The sequence below is a fragment of the Phyllobates terribilis genome, unplaced genomic scaffold (genome assembly GCF_046119375.1).
Source record: "Phyllobates terribilis strain yellow unplaced genomic scaffold, ASM4611937v1 Scaffold_34__1_contigs__length_13252353, whole genome shotgun sequence".
Lineage (NCBI taxonomy): Eukaryota > Metazoa > Chordata > Amphibia > Anura > Dendrobatidae > Phyllobates > Phyllobates terribilis.
Window position 1 is genome coordinate 4,350,593 of NW_027362794.1, and position 22,585 is coordinate 4,373,177.

At 46.2% G+C, this 22,585-nt stretch overlaps 14 non-coding genes and 5 pseudogenes across 14 annotated transcripts; all 19 read left to right on the top strand.

Annotated features, from left to right (window-relative positions):
• The first annotated feature begins 13 nt into the window (after nucleotides 1–13).
• Nucleotides 14–203, top strand: LOC141181951 (U2 spliceosomal RNA). The gene has a single exon (XR_012257468.1). It is a non-coding gene; the product is annotated as a U2 spliceosomal RNA (small nuclear RNA).
• Nucleotides 204–1,318: 1,115 nt separating this feature from the next.
• LOC141181007 (U2 spliceosomal RNA) lies at nucleotides 1,319–1,509 on the top strand. The gene has a single exon (XR_012256625.1). It is a non-coding gene; the product is annotated as a U2 spliceosomal RNA (small nuclear RNA).
• Nucleotides 1,510–2,627: 1,118 nt separating this feature from the next.
• On the top strand, nucleotides 2,628–2,818 carry LOC141181008 (U2 spliceosomal RNA). The gene has a single exon (XR_012256626.1). It is a non-coding gene; the product is annotated as a U2 spliceosomal RNA (small nuclear RNA).
• Nucleotides 2,819–3,928: 1,110 nt separating this feature from the next.
• Nucleotides 3,929–4,020, top strand: LOC141182151 (U2 spliceosomal RNA; annotated as a pseudogene).
• Nucleotides 4,021–4,815: 795 nt separating this feature from the next.
• On the top strand, nucleotides 4,816–5,007 carry LOC141182068 (U2 spliceosomal RNA). Its single transcript, XR_012257553.1, has one exon. It is a non-coding gene; the product is annotated as a U2 spliceosomal RNA (small nuclear RNA).
• Nucleotides 5,008–6,121: 1,114 nt separating this feature from the next.
• Nucleotides 6,122–6,312, top strand: LOC141181792 (U2 spliceosomal RNA). Its single transcript, XR_012257336.1, has one exon. It is a non-coding gene; the product is annotated as a U2 spliceosomal RNA (small nuclear RNA).
• A 1,115-nt stretch (nucleotides 6,313–7,427) lies between these two features.
• LOC141181009 (U2 spliceosomal RNA) lies at nucleotides 7,428–7,618 on the top strand. Its single transcript, XR_012256627.1, has one exon. It is a non-coding gene; the product is annotated as a U2 spliceosomal RNA (small nuclear RNA).
• A 1,117-nt stretch (nucleotides 7,619–8,735) lies between these two features.
• On the top strand, nucleotides 8,736–8,926 carry LOC141181010 (U2 spliceosomal RNA). Its single transcript, XR_012256628.1, has one exon. It is a non-coding gene; the product is annotated as a U2 spliceosomal RNA (small nuclear RNA).
• A 1,114-nt stretch (nucleotides 8,927–10,040) lies between these two features.
• On the top strand, nucleotides 10,041–10,231 carry LOC141181012 (U2 spliceosomal RNA). The gene has a single exon (XR_012256629.1). It is a non-coding gene; the product is annotated as a U2 spliceosomal RNA (small nuclear RNA).
• A 1,116-nt stretch (nucleotides 10,232–11,347) lies between these two features.
• Nucleotides 11,348–11,538, top strand: LOC141181013 (U2 spliceosomal RNA). Its single transcript, XR_012256630.1, has one exon. It is a non-coding gene; the product is annotated as a U2 spliceosomal RNA (small nuclear RNA).
• Nucleotides 11,539–12,654: 1,116 nt separating this feature from the next.
• Nucleotides 12,655–12,770, top strand: LOC141182106 (U2 spliceosomal RNA; annotated as a pseudogene).
• A 524-nt stretch (nucleotides 12,771–13,294) lies between these two features.
• On the top strand, nucleotides 13,295–13,475 carry LOC141181901 (U2 spliceosomal RNA; annotated as a pseudogene).
• Nucleotides 13,476–14,595: 1,120 nt separating this feature from the next.
• Nucleotides 14,596–14,786, top strand: LOC141181014 (U2 spliceosomal RNA). The gene has a single exon (XR_012256631.1). It is a non-coding gene; the product is annotated as a U2 spliceosomal RNA (small nuclear RNA).
• A 1,116-nt stretch (nucleotides 14,787–15,902) lies between these two features.
• LOC141181015 (U2 spliceosomal RNA) lies at nucleotides 15,903–16,093 on the top strand. Its single transcript, XR_012256632.1, has one exon. It is a non-coding gene; the product is annotated as a U2 spliceosomal RNA (small nuclear RNA).
• Nucleotides 16,094–17,208: 1,115 nt separating this feature from the next.
• On the top strand, nucleotides 17,209–17,399 carry LOC141181016 (U2 spliceosomal RNA). Its single transcript, XR_012256633.1, has one exon. It is a non-coding gene; the product is annotated as a U2 spliceosomal RNA (small nuclear RNA).
• A 1,117-nt stretch (nucleotides 17,400–18,516) lies between these two features.
• LOC141182152 (U2 spliceosomal RNA) lies at nucleotides 18,517–18,608 on the top strand (annotated as a pseudogene).
• A 794-nt stretch (nucleotides 18,609–19,402) lies between these two features.
• On the top strand, nucleotides 19,403–19,585 carry LOC141182044 (U2 spliceosomal RNA). Its single transcript, XR_012257535.1, has one exon. It is a non-coding gene; the product is annotated as a U2 spliceosomal RNA (small nuclear RNA).
• Nucleotides 19,586–20,702: 1,117 nt separating this feature from the next.
• On the top strand, nucleotides 20,703–20,794 carry LOC141182153 (U2 spliceosomal RNA; annotated as a pseudogene).
• Nucleotides 20,795–21,588: 794 nt separating this feature from the next.
• On the top strand, nucleotides 21,589–21,771 carry LOC141182063 (U2 spliceosomal RNA). The gene has a single exon (XR_012257552.1). It is a non-coding gene; the product is annotated as a U2 spliceosomal RNA (small nuclear RNA).
• The last annotated feature ends 814 nt before the right edge of the window (nucleotides 21,772–22,585 follow it).

The window sequence follows — 22,585 nt, forward strand, 5'->3', positions numbered from 1 at the left end:
TTAATTGTAAACCATCTTTTACGCACTTATTAAAATATGTTGAAACCTGATCTGTTCTTATCAGTTTAATATCTGATACGTCCCCTATCTGGGGACCATATATTAAATGGATTTTTAGAACAGGGAGATGGAAAAAGAGCTTGCTCTGTCCACTCCACGCATTGACCTGGTATTGCAGTATCTCCAGGACCGGTGCACCCCTTCTTTAATGCAGTTTCTAAAATCAGAAAGAATTGAATTCAATGCTTTTTGTTCATTTGGCTTGTTTGTCGGATTTTGGGATGGACTCTTTGGCTTTGCTTTTCTTCTCCTCATTGGATTTTTCATGTTAAAAGTTGCAGAAGCCAGATGACAAGCTCATTTTGGTTCAACTTCAGCAACTGTGCATTGCATTGCCATGTAATGTAATGCAATGCTATCTATCTAGCTCTCCCTCTATACTTCCTTTTGGATAAACAGACATATTAGGCAAGCATTTTGGAGCTTTCACCTAAATAACTACAGGTGGTGAGATAAGCTGCACAATATAATTGACCTTTCAGTATATTGTTGCACACACACCATCTATTTAGCAAATGCCCTTGTTATCAACAGCAGCCTTTTAAACTCACCTGAGCTAACAGGTATGTGAGCTGGTTACTCTGCTGCGCTTAAAATTTCTTTTTTGGTTTGCTACAATGCCTTTTCTGAAACGTTGTCTCCCTCTGCTGGAACACTGACTTCTTTCATTTAATGCCTGCAGACTATAAAAGAGAAACCAACCCAAAAAGTTTGGTTGATTAGTCTGTGGCATTCTTTTAAACTGTTGCTTATGGCGGTCTCTGTGAGCTTCTCAGTGACATTCAGCCATCCAGGTATCCCGCCTGCAGTAGACGGAATGTGGCAATGGAACGCTGGCTGCGCGTGTCATAATAGGCTCTGAGCCTTTATATACCTGCGCACAGCAGCAGCCACCTTCAGTCTGCTGCTGGACAGCCAGCAGCAGCAGCAGCAGGAGAGGTAATTAATCAGCAACCCTCCTGCTAAGGGTAGACAGCTGCTCGTTCCACCCCCCCCCCGCCTTAATTGGTTCTCCTCCCTTCCAACGGTGTTGAGGCGGGTGGGAACAGCTGGGGGTTGAGGGTACTGTGCTAAAAGAGGTGGAGTTATGCAGATCTAAAACGCGTGGATTGCAGCAGCAGCAAGCCGAAAAGTGCAGGCATGTGAGGGATCTAGAGGTTGACAGCATGTCTTCTTAACGGGAGTCCAGGTGGCCATCTCCACAAATGGACTTTTCAGAATCCTTGGGTGGCACCGTAGTCGGAAACCAATTCTGGTTATCGCTTCTCGGCCTTTTGGCTAAGATCAAGTGTAGTATCTGTTCTTATCAGTTTAATATCTGATACGTCCCCTATCTGGGGACCATATATTAAATGGATTTTTAGAACAGGGAGATGGAAAAAGAGCTTGCTCTGTCCACTCCACGCATTGACCTGGTATTGCAGTATCTCCAGGACCGGTGCACCCCTTCTTTAATGCAGTTTCTAAAATCAGAAAGAATTGAATTCAATGCTTTTTGTTCATTTGGCTTGTTTGTCGGATTTTGGGATGGACTCTTTGGCTTTGCTTTTCTTCTCCTCATTGGATTTTTCATGTTAAAAGTTGCAGAAGCCAGATGACAAGCTCATTTTGGTTCAACTTCAGCAACTGTGCATTGCATTGCCATGTAATGTAATGCAATGCTATCTATCTAGCTCTCCCTCTATACTTCCTTTTGGATAAACAGACATATTAGGCAAGCATTTTGGAGCTTTCACCTAAATAACTACAGGTGGTGAGATAAGCTGCACAATATAATTGACCTTTCAGTATATTGTTGCACACACACCATCTATTTAGCAAATGCCCTTGTTATCAACAGCAGCCTTTTAAACTCACCTGAGCTAACAGGTATGTGAGCTGGTTACACTGCTGCGCTTAAAATTTCTTTTTTGGTTTGCTACAATGCCTTTTCTGAAACGTTGTCTCCCTCTGCTGGAACACTGACTTCTTTCATTTAATGCCTGCAGACTATAAAAGAGAAACCAACCCAAAAAGTTGGGTTGATTAGTCTGTGGCATTCTTTTAAACTGTTGCTTATGGCGGTCTCTGTGAGCTTCTCAGTGACATTCAGCCATCCAGGTATCCCGCCTGCAGTAGACGGAATGTGGCAATGGAACGCTGGCTGCGCGTGTCATAATAGGCTCTGAGCCTTTATATACCTGCGCACAGCAGCAGCCACCTTCAGTCTGCTGCTGGACAGCCAGCAGCAGCAGCAGCAGGAGAGGTAATAAATCAGCAACCCTCCTGCTAAGGGTAGACAGCTGCTCGTTCCACCCCCCCCCCCCCGCCTTAATTGGTTCTCCTCCCTTCCAACGGTGTTGAGGCGGGTGGGAACAGCCGGGGGTTGAGGGTACTGTGCTAAAAGAGGTGGAGTTATGCAGATCTAAAACGCGTGGATTGCAGCAGCAGCAAGCCGAAAAGTGCAGGCATGTGAGGGATCTAGAGGTTGACAGCATGTCTTCTTAACGGGAGTCCAGGTGGCCATCTCCACAAATGGACTTTTCAGAATCCTTGGGTGGCACCGTAGTCGGAAACCAATTCTGGTTATCGCTTCTCGGCCTTTTGGCTAAGATCAAGTGTAGTATCTGTTCTTATCAGTTTAATATCTGATACGTCCCCTATCTGGGGACCATATATTAAATGGATTTTTAGAACAGGGAGATGGAAAAAGAGCTTGCTCTGTCCACTCCACGCATTGACCTGGTATTGCAGTATCTCCAGGACCGGTGCACCCCTTCTTTAATGCAGTTTCTAAAATCAGAAAGAATTGAATTCAATGCTTTTTGTTCATTTGGCTTGTTTGTCGGATTTTGGGATGGACTCTTTGGCTTTGCTTTTCTTCTCCTCATTGGATTTTTCATGTTAAAAGTTGCAGAAGCCAGATGACAAGCTCATTTTGGTTCAACTTCAGCAACTGTGCATTGCATTGCCATGTAATGTAATGCAATGCTATCTATCTAGCTCTCCCTCTATACTTCCTTTTGGATAAACAGACATATTAGGCAAGCATTTTGGAGCTTTCACCTAAATAACTACAGGTGGTGAGATAAGCTGCACAATATAATTGACCTTTCAGTATATTGTTGCACACACACCATCTATTTAGCAAATGCCCTTGTTATCAACAGCAGCCTTTTAAACTCACCTGAGCTAACAGGTATGTGAGCTGGTTACTCTGCTGCGCTTAAAATTTCTTTTTTGGTTTGCTACAATGCCTTTTCTGAAACGTTGTCTCCCTCTGCTGGAACACTGACTTCTTTCATTTAATGCCTGCAGACTATAAAAGAGAAAAAAAAAAAAAAAAGTTTGGTTGATTAGTCTGTGGCATTCTTTTAAACTGTTGCTTATGGCGGTCTCTGTGAGCTTCTCAGTGACATTCAGCCATCCAGGTATCCCGCCTGCAGTAGACGGAATGTGGCAATGGAACGCTGGCTGCGCGTGTCATAATAGGCTCTGAGCCTTTATATACCTGCGCACAGCAGCAGCCACCTTCAGTCTGCTGCTGGACAGCCAGCAGCAGCAGGAGAGGTAATTAATCAGCAACCCTCCTGCTAAGGGTAGACAGCTGCTCGTTCCACCCCACCCCCGCCTTAATTGGTTCTCCTCCCTTCCAACGGTGTTGAGGCGGGTGGGAACAGCCGGGGGTTGAGGGTACTGTGCTAAAAGAGGTGGAGTTATGCAGATCTAAAACGCGTGGATTGCAGCAGCAGCAAGCCGAAAAGTGCAGGCATGTGAGGGATCTAGAGGTTGACAGCATGTCTTCTTAACGGGAGTCCAGGTGGCCATCTCCACAAATGGACTTTTCAGAATCCTTGGGTGGCACCGTAGTCGGAAACCAATTCTGGTTATCGCTTCTCGGCCTTTTGGCTAAGATCAAGTGTAGTATCTTTCGAAAAGGCGGTTTTGGATGTTGGCCGCCCTAGTAGATTGATACATTATGCACACTGGGGTTTAGGCGCTTGTTAGTACGCCAGGTGGCTAATATAGTCATCTGGTGGAAAGCATGGCCCCCCAGGATCAACGCCATTGGGCCGGGGAAGATCGAAAGCCCGAAGTGTGAAGTGCCCCAGGAGTGGTGACCCTGGGGTGCCTTAACTCACTGGGATTGGGAACCCCACTTGAGTTTATGGCACATTTGCACAAGCACTTCAATATTTCTTTCTTCGCACACACCCTTATTCTGGGCCTTCTGGCCTTAGGATGGGGAATTTTTTCAATTCCCGGTCGAAGGTCCGGGCAGTATTATACTGTGAAACCTTCACTATTTATTTAATTTCTTTGTCACTGTGTGTCCACTTATTCACGTGTGTCACGTCCTACTAGGATTTTGTCGGGATGCGGTTCCCTTATGGGTTCCTCTATTGGCAGGTCTAGGGGGGGAGTGTGTGGCCATCAGGTTCCGCTCCCCCCTGAACCCCCCTGGCTCTCCTCTTTCGGGAGGAGAGCGTTGTTGGCTCCCCTCTTCCGGGAGGGGAGCACAGTCTTTGGCTCCCAGTGCCTTGCTCGGGTGAGAACTCGGGCAGGTGCTGGGGGTAAGATTGGGTCGCCTCTGGCTTCGGTTGGAGGTGGCTATTTGTCCCTGTTCCTCGCTGTGGCCTTCTGGCTCGGAGGGACGGGGAATGGTTTGGGGGACCCTTCTCCTTTTGGAGAGGGTTTCAAGAAGACCAGCATCCTAGTGCACTTTTTTTGTGGCACTTGTCACTTTTTTAAGCGCACTCGGGTTTTGTACACGAATTCGGGCTTTCGATAAAGAAAAAAAAAAAAAAAAAAAAATCTGTTCTTATCAGTTTAATATCTGATACGTCCCCTATCTGGGGACCATATATTAAATGGATTTTTAGAACAGGGAGATGGAAAAAGAGCTTGCTCTGTCCACGCCACGCATTGACCTGGTATTGCAGTATCTCCAGGACCGGTGCACCCCTTCTTTAATGCAGTTTCTAAAATCAGAAAGAATTGAATTCAATGCTTTTTGTTCATTTGGCTTGTTTGTCGGATTTTGGGATGGACTCTTTGGCTTTGCTTTTCTTCTCCTCATTGGATTTTTCATGTTAAAAGTTGCAGAAGCCAGATGACAAGCTCATTTTGGTTCAACTTCAGCAACTGTGCATTGCATTGCATGTAATGTAATGCAATGCTATCTATCTAGCTCTCCCTCTATACTTCCTTTTGGATAAACAGACATATTAGGCAAGCATTTTGGAGCTTTCACCTAAATAACTACAGGTGGTGAGATAAGCTGCACAATATAATTGACCTTTCAGTATATTGTTGCACACACACCATCTATTTAGCAAATGCCCTTGTTATCAACAGCAGCCTTTTAAACTCACCTGAGCTAACAGGTATGTGAGCTGGTTACTCTGCTGCGCTTAAAATTTCTTTTTTGGTTTGCTACAATGCCTTTTCTGAAACGTTGTCTCCCTCTGCTGGAACACTGACTTCTTTCATTTAATGCCTGCAGACTATAAAAGAGAAACCAACCCAAAAAGTTTGGTTGATTAGTCTGTGGCATTCTTTTAAACTGTTGCTTATGGCGGTCTCTGTGAGCTTCTCAGTGACATTCAGCCATCCAGGTATCCCGCCTGCAGTAGACGGAATGTGGCAATGGAACGCTGGCTGCACGTGTCATAATAGGCTCTGAGCCTTTATATACCTGCGCACAGCAGCAGCCACCTTCAGTCTGCTGCTGGACAGCCAGCAGCAGCAGCAGCAGGAGAGGTAATTAATCAGCAACCCTCCTGCTAAGGGTAGACAGCTGCTCGTTCCACCCCCCCCCCGCCTTAATTGGTTCTCCTCCCTTCCAACGGTGTTGAGGCGGGTGGGAACAGCCGGGGGTTGAGGGTACTGTGCTAAAAGAGGTGGAGTTATGCAGATCTAAAACGCGTGGATTGCAGCAGCAGCAAGCCGAAAAGTGCAGGCATGTGAGGGATCTAGAGGTTGACAGCATGTCTTCTTAACGGGAGTCCAGGTGGCCATCTCCACAAATGGACTTTTCAGAATACTTGGGTGGCACCGTAGTCGGAAACCAATTCTGGTTATCGCTTCTCGGCCTTTTGGCTAAGATCAAGTGTAGTATCTGTTCTTATCAGTTTAATATCTGATGCGTCCCCTATCTGGGGATCATATATTAAATGGATTTTTAGAACAGGGAGATGGAAAAAGAGCTTGCTCTGTCCACTCCACGCATTGACCTGGTATTGCAGTATCTCCAGGACCGGTGCACCCCTTCTTTAATGCAGTTTCTAAAATCAGAAAGAATTGAATTCAATGCTTTTTGTTCATTTGGCTTGTTTGTCGGATTTTGGGATGGACTCTTTGGCTTTGCTTTTCTTCTCCTCATTGGATTTTTCATGTTAAAAGTTGCAGAAGCCAGATGACAAGCTCATTTTGGTTCAACTTCAGCAACTGTGCATTGCATTGCCATGAAATGTAATGCAATGCTATCTATCTAGCTCTCCCTCTATACTTCCTTTTGGATAAACAGACATATTAGGCAAGCATTTTGGAGCTTTCACCTAAATAACTACAGGTGGTGAGATAAGCTGCACAATATAATTGACCTTTCAGTATATTGTTGCACACACACCATCTATTTAGCAAATGCCCTTGTTATCAACAGCAGCCTTTTAAACTCACCTGAGCTAACAGGTATGTGAGCTGGTTACTCTGCTGCGCTTAAAATTTCTTTTTTGGTTTGCTACAATGCCTTTTCTGAAACGTTGTCTCCCTCTGCTGGAACACTGACTTCTTTCATTTAATGCCTGCAGACTATAAAAGAGAAACCAACCCAAAAAGTTTGGTTGATTAGTCTGTGGCATTCTTTTAAACTGTTGCTTATGGCGGTCTCTGTGAGCTTCTCAGTGACATTCAGCCATCCAGGTATCCCGCCTGCAGTAGACGGAATGTGGCAATGGAACGCTGGCTGCGCGTGTCATAATAGGCTCTGAGCCTTTATATACCTGCGCACAGCAGCAGCCACCTTCAGTCTGCTGCTGGACAGCCAGCAGCAGCAGCAGCAGGAGAGGTAATTAATCAGCAACCCTCCTGCTAAGGGTAGACAGCTGCTCGTTCCACCCCCCCCCCGCCTTAATTGGTTCTCCTCCCTTCCAACGGTGTTGAGGCGGGTGGGAACAGCCGGGGGTTGAGGGTACTGTGCTAAAAGAGGTGGAGTTATGCAGATCTAAAACGCGTGGATTGCAGCAGCAGCAAGCCGAAAAGTGCAGGCATGTGAGGGATCTAGAGGTTGACAGCATGTCTTCTTAACGGGAGTCCAGGTGGCCATCTCCACAAATGGACTTTTCAGAATCCTTGGGTGGCACCGTAGTCGGAAACCAATTCTGGTTATCGCTTCTCGGCCTTTTGGCTAAGATCAAGTGTAGTATCTGTTCTTATCAGTTTAATATCTGATACGTCCCCTATCTGGGGACCATATATTAAATGGATTTTTAGAACAGGGAGATGGAAAAAGAGCTTGCTCTGTCCACTCCACGCATTGACCTGGTATTGCAGTATCTCCAGGACCGGTGCACCCCTTCTTTAATGCAGTTTCTAAAATCAGAAAGAATTGAATTCAATGCTTTTTGTTCATTTGGCTTGTTTGTCGGATTTTGGGATGGACTCTTTGGCTTTGCTTTTCTTCTCCTCATTGGATTTTTCATGTTAAAAGTTGCAGAAGCCAGATGACAAGCTCATTTTGGTTCAACTTCAGCAACTGTGCATTGCATTGCCATGTAATGTAATGGAATGCTATCTATCTAGCTCTCCCTCTATACTTCCTTTTGGATAAACAGACATATTAGGCAAGCATTTTGGAGCTTTCACCTAAATAACTACAGGTGGTGAGATAAGCTGCACAATATAATTGACCTTTCAGTATATTGTTGCACACACACCATCTATTTAGCAAATGCCCTTGTTATCAACAGCAGCCTTTTAAACTCACCTGAGCTAACAGGTATGTGAGCTGGTTACTCTGCTGCGCTTAAAATTTCTTTTTTGGTTTGCTACAATGCCTTTTCTGAAACGTTGTCTCCCTCTGCTGGAACACTGACTTCTTTCATTTAATGCCTGCAGACTATAAAAGAGAAACCAACCCAAAAAGTTTGGTTGATTAGTCTGTGGCATTCTTTTAAACTGTTGCTTATGGCGGTCTCTGTGAGCTTCTCAGTGACATTCAGCCATCCAGGTATCCCGCCTGCAGTAGACGGAATGTGGCAATGGAACGCTGGCTGCGCGTGTCATAATAGGCTCTGAGCCTTTATATACCTGCGCACAGCAGCAGCCACCTTCAGTCTGCTGCTGGACAGCCAGCAGCAGCAGCAGCAGGAGAGGTAATTAATCAGCAACCCTCCTGCTAAGGGTAGACAGCTGCTCGTTCCACCCCCCCCCCCCGCCTTAATTGGTTCTCCTCCCTTCCAACGGTGTTGAGGCGGGTGGGAACAGCTGGGGGTTGAGGGTACTGTGCTAAAAGAGGTGGAGTTATGCAGATCTAAAACGCGTGGATTGCTGCAGCAGCAAGCCGAAAAGTGCAGGCATGTGAGGGATCTAGAGGTTGACAGCATGTCTTCTTAACGGGAGTCCAGGTGGCCATCTCCACAAATGGACTTTTCAGAATCCTTGGGTGGCACCGTAGTCGGAAACCAATTCTGGTTATCGCTTCTCGGCCTTTTGGCTAAGATCAAGTGTAGTATCTGTTCTTATCAGTTTAATATCTGATACGTCCCCTATCTGGGGACCATATATTAAATGGATTTTTAGAACAGGGAGATGGAAAAAGAGCTTGCTCTGTCCACTCCACGCATTGACCTGGTATTGCAGTATCTCCAGGACCGGTGCACCCCTTCTTTAATGCAGTTTCTAAAATCAGAAAGAATTGAATTCAATGCTTTTTGTTCATTTGGCTTGTTTGTCGGATTTTGGGATGGACTCTTTGGCTTTGCTTTTCTTCTCCTCATTGGATTTTTCATGTTAAAAGTTGCAGAAGCCAGATGACAAGCTCATTTTGGTTCAACTTCAGCAACTGTGCATTGCATTGCCATGTAATGTAATGCAATGCTATCTATCTAGCTCTCCCTCTATACTTCCTTTTGGATAAACAGACATATTAGGCAAGCATTTTGGAGCTTTCACCTAAATAACTACAGGTGGTGAGATAAGCTGCACAATATAATTGACCTTTCAGTATATTGTTGCACACACACCATCTATTTAGCAAATGCCCTTGTTATCAACAGCAGCCTTTTAAACTCACCTGAGCTAACAGGTATGTGAGCTGGTTACTCTGCTGCGCTTAAAATTTCTTTTTTGGTTTGCTACAATGCCTTTTCTGAAACGTTGTCTCCCTCTGCTGGAACACTGACTTCTTTCATTTAATGCCTGCAGACTATAAAAGAGAAACCAACCCAAAAAGTTTGGTTGATTAGTCTGTGGCATTCTTTTAAACTGTTGCTTATGGCGGTCTCTGTGAGCTTCTCAGTGACATTCAGCCATCCAGGTATCCCGCCTGCAGTAGACGGAATGTGGCAATGGAACGCTGGCTGCGCGTGTCATAATAGGCTCTGAGCCTTTATATACCTGCGCACAGCAGCAGCCACCTTCAGTCTGCTGCTGGACAGCCAGCAGCAGCAGCAGCAGGAGAGGTAATTAATCAGCAACCCTCCTGCTAAGGGTAGACAGCTGCTCGTTCCACCCCCCCCCGCCTTAATTGGTTCTCCTCCCTTCCAACGGTGTTGAGGCGGGTGGGAACAGCCGGGGGTTGAGGGTACTGTGCTAAAAGAGGTGGAGTTATGCAGATCTAAAACGCGTGGATTGCAGCAGCAGCAAGCCGAAAAGTGCAGGCATGTGAGGGATCTAGAGGTTGACAGCATGTCTTCTTAACGGGAGTCCAGGTGGCCATCTCCACAAATGGACTTTTCAGAATCCTTGGGTGGCACCGTAGTCGGAAACCAATTCTGGTTATCGCTTCTCGGCCTTTTGGCTAAGATCAAGTGTAGTATCTGTTCTTATCAGTTTAATATCTGATACGTCCCCTATCTGGGGACCATATATTAAATGGATTTTTAGAACAGGGAGATGGAAAAAGAGCTTGCTCTGTCCACTCCACGCATTGACCTGGTATTGCAGTATCTCCAGGACCGGTGCACCCCTTCTTTAATGCAGTTTCTAAAATCAGAAAGAATTGAATTCAATGCTTTTTGTTCATTTGGCTTGTTTGTCGGATTTTGGGATGGACTCTTTGGCTTTGCTTTTCTTCTCCTCATTGGATTTTTCATGTTAAAAGTTGCAGAAGCCAGATGACAAGCTCATTTTGGTTCAACTTCAGCAACTGTGCATTGCATTGCCATGTAATGTAATGCAATGCTATCTATCTAGCTCTCCCTCTATACTTCCTTTTGGATAAACAGACATATTAGGCAAGCATTTTGGAGCTTTCACCTAAATAACTACAGGTGGTGAGATAAGCTGCACAATATAATTGACCTTTCAGTATATTGTTGCACACACACCATCTATTTAGCAAATGCCCTTGTTATCAACAGCAGCCTTTTAAACTCACCTGAGCTAACAGGTATGTGAGCTGGTTACTCTGCTGCGCTTAAAATTTCTTTTTTGGTTTGCTACAATGCCTTTTCTGAAACGTTGTCTCCCTCTGCTGGAACACTGACTTCTTTCATTTAATGCCTGCAGACTATAAAAGAGAAACCAACCCAAAAAGTTTGGTTGATTAGTCTGTGGCATTCTTTTAAACTGTTGCTTATGGCGGTCTCTGTGAGCTTCTCAGTGACATTCAGCCATCCAGGTATCCCGCCTGCAGTAGACGGAATGTGGCAATGGAACGCTGGCTGCGCGTGTCATAATAGGCTCTGAGCCTTTATATACCTGCGCACAGCAGCAGCCACCTTCAGTCTGCTGCTGGACAGCCAGCAGCAGCAGCAGCAGGAGAGGTAATTAATCAGCAACCCTCCTGCTAAGGGTAGACAGCTGCTCGTTCCACCCCCCCCCCCGCCTTAATTGGTTTTCCTCCCTTCCAACGGTGTTGAGGCGGGTGGGAACAGCCGGGGGTTGAGGGTACTGTGCTAAAAGAGGTGGAGTTATGCAGATCTAAAACGCGTGGATTGCAGCAGCAGCAAGCCGAAAAGTGCAGGCATGTGAGGGATCTAGAGGTTGACAGCATGTCTTCTTAACGGGAGTCCAGGTGGCCATCTCCACAAATGGACTTTTCAGAATCCTTGGGTGGCACCGTAGTCGGAAACCAATTCTGGTTATCGCTTCTCGGCCTTTTGGCTAAGATCAAGTGTAGTATCTGTTCTTATCAGTTTAATATCTGATACGTCCCCTATCTGGGGACCATATATTAAATGGATTTTTAGAACAGGGAGATGGAAAAAGAGCTTGCTCTGTCCACTCCACGCATTGACCTGGTATTGCAGTATCTCCAGGACCGGTGCACCCCTTCTTTAATGCAGTTTCTAAAATCAGAAAGAATTGAATTCAATGCTTTTTGTTCATTTGGCTTGTTTGTCGGATTTTGGGATGGACTCTTTGGCTTTGCTTTTCTTCTCGTCATTGGATTTTTCATGTTAAAAGTTGCAGAAGCCAGATGACAAGCTCATTTTGGTTCAACTTCAGCAACTGTGCATTGCATTGCCATGTAATGTAATGCAATGCTATCTATCTAGCTCTCCCTCTATACTTCCTTTTGGATAAACAGACATATTAGGCAAACATTTTGGAGCTTTCACCTAAATAACTACAGGTGGTGAGATAAGCTGCACAATATAATTGACCTTTCAGTATATTGTTGCACACACACCATCTATTTAGCAAATGCCCTTGTTATCAACAGCAGCCTTTTAAACTCACCTGAGCTAACAGGTATGTGAGCTGGTTACTCTGCTGCGCTTAAAATTTCTTTTTTGGTTTGCTACAATGCCTTTTCTGAAACGTTGTCTCCCTCTGCTGGAACACTGACTTCTTTCATTTAATGCCTGCAGACTATAAAAGAGAAACCAACCCAAAAAGTTTGGTTGATTAGTCTGTGGCATTCTTTTAAACTGTTGCTTATGGCGGTCTCTGTGAGCTTCTCAGTGACATTCAGCCATCCAGGTATCCCGCCTGCAGTAGACGGAATGTGGCAATGGAACGCAGGCTGCGCGTGTCATAATAGGCTCTGAGCCTTTATATACCTGCGCACAGCAGCAGCCACCTTCAGTCTGCTGCTGGACAGCCAGCAGCAGCAGCAGCAGGAGAGGTAATTAATCAGCAACCCTCCTGCTAAGGGTAGACAGCTGCTCGTTCCACCCCCCCCCCCGCCTTAATTGGTTCTCCTCCCTTCCAACGGTGTTGAGGCGGGTGGGAACAGCCGGGGGTTGAGGGTACTGTGCTAAAAGAGGTGGAGTTATGCAGATCTAAAACGCGTGGATTGCAGCAGCAGCAAGCCGAAAAGTGCAAGCATGTGAGGGATCTAGAGGTTGACAGCATGTCTTCTTAACGGGAGTCCAGGTGGCCATCTCCACAAATGGACTTTTCAGAATCCTTGGGTGGCACCGTAGTCGGAAACCAATTCTGGTTATCGCTTCTCGGCCTTTTGGCTAAGATCAAGTGTAGTATCTTTTGAAAAGGCAGTTTTGTCCTTGGGCTGCCCTAGTAAATTGATGCATATTACACACTGGTTTGGTGCACTTGTTAGTACGCCAGGTGGCTCATAGAGTTATCTGATGGAAAACATCGCCCTCCAGGATCGAAGTCACTAGGCTGGGTAAGTGTGAGGGCTTTGGAGCAATGTGCCCCAGGAGTAGGCGCCCTGGTGGGAGTCCAAGCTTACTGGGACTGGGAACCCCAGAAAGACTTGGCTTCGTAGCACGCCGCACCTTTGCCAATCATACTTTCTGAGCAACCCCCCCTATTCCTGGCCTCCGGGCTAGGAAGGGGAATTTTTATAAACCCGGTCGGAGGTCCGGTCAGCTTTGGGCTGAGAAACCAACACAGGCTCCAGCTCCACTAGGGTGGCAGCCTAGATGGAAGCTGGGAGCACGAAAACGGCTCTTCTCCGGCTTCGGCTAGGGAGAGCATCGGAGATCCCTGACCCTCGCTGTGGCCTTCTGGCTCGGAGGGATGGGGATGGTTTATTGGGGACCCTTTCCTCCGGGAAGGGTCCACATGAATCCTCGCCTCGTGCGCTGTTTTGGTGTGACTTCGGTCACATTTTTCAGTGCCTTGGATGCAGCTTCAATCAAAAATCTGTTCTTATCAGTTTAATATCTGATACGTCCCCTATCTGGGGACCATATATTAAATGGATTTTTAGAACGGGGAGATGGAAAAAGAGCTTGCTCTGTCCACTCCACGCATTGACCTGGTATTGCAGTATCTCCAGGACCGGTGCACCCCTTCTTTAATGCAGTTTCTAAAATCAGAAAGAATTGAATTCAATGCTTTTTGTTCATTTGGCTTGTTTGTCGGATTTTGGGATGGACTCTTTGGCTTTGCTTTTCTTCTCCTCATTGGATTTTTCATGTTAAAAGTTGCAGAAGCCAGATGACAAGCTCATTTTGGTTCAACTTCAGCAACTGTGCATTGCATTGCCATGTAATGTAATGCAATGCTATCTATCTAGCTCTCCCTCTATACTTCCTTTTGGATAAACAGACATATTAGGCAAGCATTTTGGAGCTTTCACCTAAATAACTACAGGTGGTGAGATAAGCTGCACAATATAATTGACCTTTCAGTATATTGTTGCACACACACCATCTATTTAGCAAATGCCCTTGTTATCAACAGCAGCCTTTTAAACTCACCTGAGCTAACAGGTATGTGAGCTGGTTACTCTGCTGCGCTTAAAATTTCTTTTTTGGTTTGCTACAATGCCTTTTCTGAAACGTTGTCTCCCTCTGCTGGAACACTGACTTCTTTCATTTAATGCCTGCAGACTATAAAAGAGAAACCAACCCAAAAAGTTTGGTTGATTAGTCTGTGGCATTCTTTTAAACTGTTGCTTATGGCGGTCTCTGTGAGCTTCTCAGTGACATTCAGCCATCCAGGTATCCCGCCTGCAGTAGACGGAATGTGGCAATGGAACGCTGGCTGCGCGTGTCATAATAGGCTCTGAGCCTTTATATACCTGCGCACAGCAGCAGCCACCTTCAGTCTGCTGCTGGACAGCCAGCAGCAGCAGCAGCAGGAGAGGTAATTAATCAGCAACCCTCCTGCTAAGGGTAGACAGCTGCTCGTTCCACCCCCCCCCCCCCCCGCCTTAATTGGTTCTCCTCCCTTCCAACGGTGTTGAGGCGGGTGGGAACAGCCGGGGGTTGAGGGTACTGTGCTAAAAGAGGTGGAGTTATGCAGATCTAAAACGCGTGGATTGCAGCAGCAGCAAGCCGAAAAGTGCAGGCATGTGAGGGATCTAGAGGTTGACAGCATGTCTTCTTAACGGGAGTCCAGGTGGCCATCTCCACAAATGGACTTTTCAGAATCCTTGGGTGGCACCGTAGTCGGAAACCAATTCTGGTTATCGCTTCTCGGCCTTTTGGCTAAGATCAAGTGTAGTATCTGTTCTTATCAGTTTAATATCTGATACGTCCCCTATCTGGGGACCATATATTAAATGGATTTTTAGAACAGGGAGATGGAAAAAGAGCTTGCTCTGTCCACTCCACGCATTGACCTGGTATTGCAGTATCTCCAGGACCGGTGCACCCCTTCTTTAATGCAGTTTCTAAAATCAGAAAGAATTGAATTCAATGCTTTTTGTTCATTTGGCTTGTTTGTCGGATTTTGGGATGGACTCTTTGGCTTTGCTTTTCTTCTCCTCATTGGATTTTTCATGTTAAAAGTTGCAGAAGCCAGATGACAAGCTCATTTTGGTTCAACTTCAGCAACTGTGCATTGCATTGCCATGTAATGTAATGCAATGCTATCTATCTAGCTCTCCCTCTATACTTCCTTTTGGATAAACAGACATATTAGGCAAACATTTTGGAGCTTTCACCTAAATAACTACAGGTGGTGAGATAAGCTGCACAATATAATTGACCTTTCAGTATATTGTTGCACACACACCATCTATTTAGCAAATGCCCTTGTTATCAACAGCAGCCTTTTAAACTCACCTGAGCTAACAGGTATGTGAGCTGGTTACTCTGCTGCGCTTAAAATTTCTTTTTTGGTTTGCTACAATGCCTTTTCTGAAACGTTGTCTCCCTCTGCTGGAACACTGACTTCTTTCATTTAATGCCTGCAGACTATAAAAGAGAAACCAACCCAAAAAGTTTGGTTGATTAGTCTGTGGCATTCTTTTAAACTGTTGCTTATGGCGGTCTCTGTGAGCTTCTCAGTGACATTCAGCCATCCAGGTATCCCGCCTGCAGTAGACGGAATGTGGCAATGGAACGCAGGCTGCGCGTGTCATAATAGGCTCTGAGCCTTTATATACCTGCGCACAGCAGCAGCCACCTTCAGTCTGCTGCTGGACAGCCAGCAGCAGCAGCAGCAGGAGAGGTAATTAATCAGCAACCCTCCTGCTAAGGGTAGACAGCTGCTCGTTCCACCCCCCCCCCCGCCTTAATTGGTTCTCCTCCCTTCCAACGGTGTTGAGGCGGGTGGGAACAGCCGGGGGTTGAGGGTACTGTGCTAAAAGAGGTGGAGTTATGCAGATCTAAAACGCGTGGATTGCAGCAGCAGCAAGCCGAAAAGTGCAGGCATGTGAGGGATCTAGAGGTTGACAGCATGTCTTCTTAACGGGAGTCCAGGTGGCCATCTCCACAAATGGACTTTTCAGAATCCTTGGGTGGCACCGTAGTCGGAAACCAATTCTGGTTATCGCTTCTCGGCCTTTTGGCTAAGATCAAGTGTAGTATCTGTTCTTATCAGTTTAATATCTGATACGTCCCCTATCTGGGGACCATATATTAAATGGATTTTTAGAACAGGGAGATGGAAAAAGAGCTTGCTCTGTCCACTCCACGCATTGACCTGGTATTGCAGTATCTCCAGGACCGGTGCACCCCTTCTTTAATGCAGTTTCTAAAATCAGAAAGAATTGAATTCAATGCTTTTTGTTCATTTGGCTTGTTTGTCGGATTTTGGGATGGACTCTTTGGCTTTGCTTTTCTTCTCCTCATTGGATTTTTCATGTTAAAAGTTGCAGAAGCCAGATGACAAGCTCATTTTGGTTCAACTTCAGCAACTGTGCATTGCATTGCCATGTAATGTAATGCAATGCTATCTATCTAGCTCTCCCTCTATACTTCCTTTTGGATAAACAGACATATTAGGCAAGCATTTTGGAGCTTTCACCTAAATAACTACAGGTGGTGAGATAAGCTGCACAATATAATTGACCTTTCAGTATATTGTTGCACACACACCATCTATTTAGCAAATGCCCTTGTTATCAACAGCAGCCTTTTAAACTCACCTGAGCTAACAGGTATGTGAGCTGGTTACTCTGCTGCGCTTAAAATTTCTTTTTTGGTTTGCTACAATGCCTTTTCTGAAACGTTGTCTCCCTCTGCTGGAACACTGACTTCTTTCATTTAATGCCTGCAGACTATAAAAGAGAAACCAACCCAAAAAGTTTGGTTGATTAGTCTGTGGCATTCTTTTAAACTGTTGCTTATGGCGGTCTCTGTGAGCTTCTCAGTGACATTCAGCCATCCAGGTATCCCGCCTGCAGTAGACGGAATGTGGCAATGGAACGCTGGCTGCGCGTGTCATAATAGGCTCTGAGCCTTTATATACCTGCGCACAGCAGCAGCCACCTTCAGTCTGCTGCTGGACAGCCAGCAGCAGCAGCAGCAGGAGAGGTAATTAATCAGCAACCCTCCTGCTAAGGGTAGACAGCTGCTCGTTCCACCCCCCCCCCGCCTTAATTGGTTCTCCTCCCTTCCAACGGTGTTGAGGCGGGTGGGAACAGCCGGGGGTTGAGGGTACTGTGCTAAAAGAGGTGGAGTTATGCAGATCTAAAACGCGTGGATTGCAGCAGCAGCAAGCCGAAAAGTGCAGGCATGTGAGGGATCTAGAGGTTGACGGCATGTCTTCTTAACGGGAGTCCAGGTGGCCATCTCCACAAATGGACTTTTCAGAATCCTTGGGTGGCACCGTAGTCGGAAACCAATTCTGGTTATCGCTTCTCGGCCTTTTGGCTAAGATCAAGTGTAGTATCTGTTCTTATCAGTTTAATATCTGATACGTCCCCTATCTGGGGACCATATATTAAATGGATTTTTAGAACAGGGAGATGGAAAAAGAGCTTGCTCTGTCCACTCCACGCATTGACCTGGTATTGCAGTATCTCCAGGACCGGTGCACCCCTTCTTTAATGCAGTTTCTAAAATCAGAAAGAATTGAATTCAATGCTTTTTGTTCATTTGGCTTGTTTGTCGGATTTTGGGATGGACTCATTGGCTTTGCTTTTCTTCTCCTCATTGGATTTTTCATGTTAAAAGTTGCAGAAGCCAGATGACAAGCTCATTTTGGTTCAACTTCAGCAACTGTGCAGTGCATTGCCATGTAATGTAATGCAATGCTATCTATCTAGCTCTCCCTCTATACTTCCTTTTGGATAAACAGACATATTAGGCAAGCATTTTGGAGCTTTCACCTAAATAACTACAGGTGGTGAGATAAGCTGCACAATATAATTGACCTTTCAGTATATTGTTGCACACACACCATCTATTTAGCAAATGCCCTTGTTATCAACAGCAGCCTTTTAAACTCACCTGAGCTAACAGGTATGTGAGCTGGTTACTCTGCTGCGCTTAAAATTTCTTTTTTGGTTTGCTACAATGCCTTTTCTGAAACGTTGTCTCCCTCTGCTGGAACACTGACTTCTTTCATTTAATGCCTGCAGACTATAAAAGAGAAACCAACCCAAAAAGTTTGGTTGATTAGTCTGTGGCATTCTTTTAAACTGTTGCTTATGGCGGTCTCTGTGAGCTTCTCAGTGACATTCAGCCATCCAGGTATCCCGCCTGCAGTAGACGGAATGTGGCAATGGAACGCTGGCTGCGCGTGTCATAATAGGCTCTGAGCCTTTATATACCTGCGCACAGCAGCAGCCACCTTCAGTCTGCTGCTGGACAGCCAGCAGCAGCAGCAGCAGGAGAGGTAATTAATCAGCAACCCTCCTGCTAAGGGTAGACAGCTGCTCGTTCCACCCCCCCCCCCCGCCTTAATTGGTTCTCCTCCCTTCCAACGGTGTTGAGGCGGGTGGGAACAGCCGGGGGTTGAGGGTACTGTGCTAAAAGAGGTGGAGTTATGCAGATCTAAAACGCGTGGATTGCAGCAGCAGCAAGCCGAAAAGTGCAGGCATGTGAGGGATCTAGAGGTTGACAGCATGTCTTCTTAACGGGAGTCCAGGTGGCCATCTCCACAAATGGACTTTTCAGAATCCTTGGGTGGCACCGTAGTCGGAAACCAATTCTGGTTATCGCTTCTCGGCCTTTTGGCTAAGATCAAGTGTAGTATCTTTCGAAAAGGCGGTTTTGGATGTTGGCCGCCCTAGTAGATTGATACATTATGCACACTGGGGTTTAGGCGCTTGTTAGTACGCCAGGTGGCTAATATAGTCATCTGGTGGAAAGCATGGCCCCCCAGGATCGACGCCATTGGGCCGGGGAAGATCGAAAGCCCGAAGTGTGAAGTGCCCCAGGAGTGGTGACCCTGGGGTGCCTTAACTCAATGGGATTGGGAACCCCACTTGAGTTTATGGCACATTTGCACAAGCACTTCAAATTTTCTTTCTTCGCACACACCCTTATTCTGGGCCTTCTGGCCTTAGGATGGGGAATTTTTCAATTCCCGGTCGAAGGTCCGGGCAGTATTATACTGTGAAACCTTCACTATTTATTTAATTTCTTTGTCACTGTGTGTCCACTTATTCACGTGTGTCACGTCCTACTAGGATTTTGTCGGGATGCGGTTCCCTTACGGGTTCCTCTCTTGGCAGGTCTAGGGGGGGAGTGTGTGGCCATCGGGTTCCGCTCCCCCCTGAACCCCCCTGGCTCTCCTCTTTTGGGAGGAGAGCGTTGTTGGCTCCCCTCTTCCGGGACGGGAGCACAGTCTTTGGCTCCCAGTGCCTTGCTCGGGTGAGAACTCGGGCAGGTGCTGGGGGTAAGATTGGGTCGCCTCTGGCTTCGGCTGGAGGTGGCTTTTTGTCCCTGTTCCTCGCTGTGGCCTTTTGGCTCGGAGGGACGGGGAATGGTTTGGGGGACCCTTCTCCTTTTGGAGAGGGTTTCAAGAAGACCAGCATCCTAGTGCACTTTTTTTGTGGCACTTGTCACTTTTTTAAGCGCACTCGGGTTTTGTACACGAATTCGGGCTTTCGAAAAAAAAAAAAAAAAAATCTGTTCTTATCAGTTTAATATCTGATACGTCCCCTATCTGGGGACCATATATTAAATGGATTTTTAGAACAGGGAGATGGAAAAAGAGCTTGCTCTGTCCACTCCACGCATTGACCTGGTATTGCAGTATCTCCAGGACCGGTGCACCCCTTCTTTAATGCAGTTTCTAAAATCAGAAAGAATTGAATTCAATGCTTTTTGTTCATTTGGCTTGTTTGTCGGATTTTGGGATGGACTCATTGGCTTTGCTTTTCTTCTCCTCATTGGATTTTTCATGTTAAAAGTTGCAGAAGCCAGATGACAAGCTCATTTTGGTTCAACTTCAGCAACTGTGCAGTGCATTGCCATGTAATGTAATGCAATGCTATCTATCTAGCTCTCCCTCTATACTTCCTTTTGGATAAACAGACATATTAGGCAAGCATTTTGGAGCTTTCACCTAAATAACTACAGGTGGTGAGATAAGCTGCACAATATAATTGACCTTTCAGTATATTGTTGCACACACACCATCTATTTAGCAAATGCCCTTGTTATCAACAGCAGCCTTTTAAACTCACCTGAGCTAACAGGTATGTGAGCTGGTTACTCTGCTGCGCTTAAAATTTCTTTTTTGGTTTGCTACAATGCCTTTTCTGAAACGTTGTCTCCCTCTGCTGGAACACTGACTTCTTTCATTTAATGCCTGCAGACTATAAAAGAGAAACCAACCCAAAAAGTTTGGTTGATTAGTCTGTGGCATTCTTTTAAACTGTTGCTTATGGCGGTCTCTGTGAGCTTCTCAGTGACATTCAGCCATCCAGGTATCCCGCCTGCAGTAGACGGAATGTGGCAATGGAACGCTGGCTGCGCGTGTCATAATAGGCTCTGAGCCTTTATATACCTGCGCACAGCAGCAGCCACCTTCAGTCTGCTGCTGGACAGCCAGCAGCAGCAGCAGCAGGAGAGGTAATTAATCAGCAACCCTCCTGCTAAGGGTAGACAGCTGCTCGTTCCACCCCCCCCCCCCGCCTTAATTGGTTCTCCTCCCTTCCAACGGTGTTGAGGCGGGTGGGAACAGCCGGGGGTTGAGGGTACTGTGCTAAAAGAGGTGGAGTTATGCAGATCTAAAACGCGTGGATTGCAGCAGCAGCAAGCCGAAAAGTGCAGGCATGTGAGGGATCTAGAGGTTGACAGCATGTCTTCTTAACGGGAGTCCAGGTGGCCATCTCCACAAATGGACTTTTCAGAATCCTTGGGTGGCACCGTAGTCGGAAACCAATTCTGGTTATCGCTTCTCGGCCTTTTGGCTAAGATCAAGTGTAGTATCTTTCGAAAAGGCGGTTTTGGATGTTGGCCGCCCTAGTAGATTGATACATTATGCACACTGGGGTTTAGGCGCTTGTTAGTACGCCAGGTGGCTAATATAGTCATCTGGTGGAAAGCATGGCCCCCCAGGATCGACGCCATTGGGCCGGGGAAGATCGAAAGCCCGAAGTGTGAAGTGCCCCAGGAGTGGTGACCCTGGGGTGCCTTAACTCAATGGGATTGGGAACCCCACTTGAGTTTATGGCACATTTGCACAAGCACTTCAAATTTTCTTTCTTCGCACACACCCTTATTCCGGGCCTTCTGGCCTTAGGATGGGGAATTTTTCAATTCCCGGTCGAAGGTCCGGGCAGTATTATACTGTGAAACCTTCACTATTTATTTAATTTCTTTGTCACTGTGTGTCCACTTATTCACGTGTGTCACGTCCTACTAGGATTTTGTCGGGATGCGGTTCCCTTACGGGTTCCTCTCTTGGCAGGTCTAGGGGGGGAGTGTGTGGCCATCGGGTTCCGCTCCCCCCTGAACCCCCCTGGCTCTCCTCTTTTGGGAGGAGAGCGTTGTTGGCTCCCCTCTTCCGGGAGGGGAGCACAGTCTTTGGCTCCCAGTGCCTTGCTCGGGTGAGAACTCGGGCAGGTGCTGGGGGTAAGATTGGGTCGCCTCTGGCTTCGGCTGGAGGTGGCTTTTTGTCCCTGTTCCTCGCTGTGGCCTTTTGGCTCGGAGGGACGGGGAATGGTTTGGGGGACCCTTCTCCTTTTGGAGAGGGTTTCAAGAAGACCAGCATCCTAGTGCACTTTTTTTGTGGCACTTGTCACTTTTTTAAGCGCACTCGGGTTTTGTACACGAATTCGGGCTTTCGAAAAAAAAAAAAAAAAAATCTGTTCTTATCAGTTTAATATCTGATACGTCCCCTATCTGGGGACCATATATTAAATGGATTTTTAGAACAGGGAGATGGAAAAAGAGCTTGCTCTGTCCACTCCACGCATTGACCTGGTATTGCAGGATCTCCAGGACCGGTGCACCCCTTCTTTAATGCAGTTTCTAAAATCAGAAAGAATTGAATTCAATGCTTTTTGTTCATTTGGCTTGTTTGTCGGATTTTGGGATGGACTCTTTGGCTTTGCTTTTCTTCTCCTCATTGGATTTTTCATGTTAAAAGTTGCAGAAGCCAGATGACAAGCTCATTTTGGTTCAACTTCAGCAACTGTGCATTGCATTGCCATGTAATGTAATGCAATGCTATCTATCTAGCTCTCCCTCTATACTTCCTTTTGGATAAACAGACATATTAGGCAAGCATTTTGGAGCTTTCACCTAAATAACTACAGGTGGTGAGATAAGCTGCACAATATAATTGACCTTTCAGTATATTGTTGCACACACACCATCTATTTAGCAAATGCCCTTGTTATCAACAGCAGCCTTTTAAACTCACCTGAGCTAACAGGTATGTGAGCTGGTTACTCTGCTGCGCTTAAAATTTCTTTTTTGGTTTGCTACAATGCCTTTTCTGAAACGTTGTCTCCCTCTGCTGGAACACTGACTTCTTTCATTTAATGCCTGCAGACTATAAAAGAGAAACCAACCCAAAAAGTTTGGTTGATTAGTCTGTGGCATTCTTTTAAACTGTTGCTTATGGCGGTCTCTGTGAGCTTCTCAGTGACATTCAGCCATCCAGGTATCCCGCCTGCAGTAGACGGAATGTGGCAATGGAATGCTGGCTGCGCGTGTCATAATAGGCTCTGAGCCTTTATATACCTGCGCACAGCAGCAGCCACCTTCAGTCTGCTGCTGGACAGCCAGCAGCAGCAGCAGCAGGAGAGGTAATTAATCAGCAACCC